This window comes from Octopus bimaculoides, chromosome 1 (assembly GCF_001194135.2).
Source record: "Octopus bimaculoides isolate UCB-OBI-ISO-001 chromosome 1, ASM119413v2, whole genome shotgun sequence".
Classification (NCBI taxonomy): domain Eukaryota; kingdom Metazoa; phylum Mollusca; class Cephalopoda; order Octopoda; family Octopodidae; genus Octopus; species Octopus bimaculoides.
Window position 1 is genome coordinate 60126265 of NC_068981.1, and position 1928 is coordinate 60128192.

Sequence of the window (1928 nt, forward strand, 5' to 3'; positions counted from 1 at the left end):
ATATATATACTTCGTTCCAAACTTCCCTCCATTTACTCGATCTCTCTTTCTCTGTCGTCCTCCGGCTTTGTATGTTCATGTCTCTAGAATACTTTGGTATTGAGGAAGAGAGATAAATAAAAACGGTATTCATAGAAAGCTGCGTAAGAATATGAATCGACGCGAGAAAAATAAAAGTGATTTAACAAACTAAAATGTAAATGAGAAGAAAATATTGAGAAACTATAGGGAAATGTGAAAGAAAGAAGGCACGAATAAAACCGATAACATTATTGAGAAGAAGCGGTATTGTAAGTAAAGAGAATTTGAGTAAATGCACTGGGTTAAGGTTTAAGAATTGAGACGGGAACAGTTTCTGGCGATTAAGTTTAGGTGAGAACTTACTCCGCAAATATGAGTGAGTGATGATGGTAAAGTTGACGGAAACAAGGAAGGAAAATATAAAGTATGAGTTTGAAAGAGAAAGCTTTATTTATTGACGGGTGTGGAATGAGAAAGAATGATGAAAAATTGATATGAAAGAAAAATAAAATGAAGATTTTTCTCGAAAGAAAATGAGAAAGGAAAGTTGAATGTATGTATGTATGTATGTATGTAGGTATTATCACTGCGTGTATATATATATATATATATATATATATATAAAACCAGATAGATAGATATAAATAGGTAGACAGAGTGAGAGAGAGAGGAGAGAAAGGGGAAGAGAAGAAGAGTAAGAGGGAAAGAGTGGGTGAATGAGTGAGAGGTAGTGAGAGAGAGATAAAGTAAAGAGAGACAGAGTCTATGTGAGAGAGAGATACAGAGAGAAAGAGAGAGAGAGAGAGAGAGAGAGAGAGAGAGAGAGAGAGAGAGAGAGAGAGAGAGAGAGAGAGAGAGAGAGAGAGAGAGAGAGAGAGAGAGAGAGAGAGAGAGAGCGATGAAGAAATTACAGTCAATGTGAAAAGGAAAGTGAAAGTAAAAGAGTGGGACAGACAAAGCTTCCTGTTTCATTTACTAAGTATTCGCACGTGTCAGAAAGTACGTGGGCGTCGTAAAAAGACCTTCAGCTCATGTTCTTCTTCACTAACCGACCTCGTGCACTTCTTTTTTCTCCTGATCATACAAAGATACTCATATATTAAATCTCATCAGTCATTTCATAGCAATTTCTTACATATATTCGGATAATAAGGACGGATTATTCCAGAGTGGAAGATAGAATAAGGTAACTTTCTTTGATTTGATTTTTCTTGTGACTTTATATACACCCACCCATTTTACGCTCAGACTCTACCTACTTTTTAAATATGCATTTCGCGTCAAATTATGTTGTTCTAGTTAAATACATTTTTTCCAGACAAAATGTTTCGCGTTTATTGCTTTTTTCAATCTAATAGTATGTTATATTTTTTCTTCACATATAAGAATATGCGAAAAGCTGAATCAAATTATAAAACGAAATCTTGGTTTTGAATTTGCATCATCACCCCTTTTATATTTCATATCTAGTTGTATCATACAACAGGATCAGTAACCTCAGAGTAAAGACGTTGTAAAAATTCCAGTTTTAATTATTTTTATTATTGTTGTTGTTGCTGCTTTTGTTGCTGCTTTTGTTGCTGCTTTTGTTGTTGTTGTTATTGTTGTTGCTGTTGTTGTTGTTATTATTATTATTATTATTATTATTGCTATCTAATAAATGAAATAATATTAATAGTAATAATAATTATTATTAGCCAATAAATGACATAATAATAATAATAATAATAATAATAATCATAATAATAGTAATAATAATAATAATCATAATAGTAATGATTATTATTATTGTTATTATTGTTATTATCATCATTATTATTATGATTCATTCTATTTCACCTACTCTACCGAGTAATATTCTATCTTTTTATCCATACATATATCCAATATATATATATATATATATA

General features: G+C 31.2%; 1 protein-coding gene across 1 annotated transcript in view; it reads left to right on the top strand.

Annotated features, from left to right (window-relative positions):
- Positions 1-901: 901 nt before the first annotated feature.
- Positions 902-1928, top strand: part of LOC106871356 (sodium- and chloride-dependent transporter XTRP3) — a 182372-nt gene continuing 181345 nt past the window's right edge. The window contains exon 1 of the mRNA XM_052967131.1: positions 902-1207. The gene's annotated coding sequence lies outside the window, so the exon portion shown is untranslated. The remainder of the gene's footprint in view (positions 1208-1928) is intronic.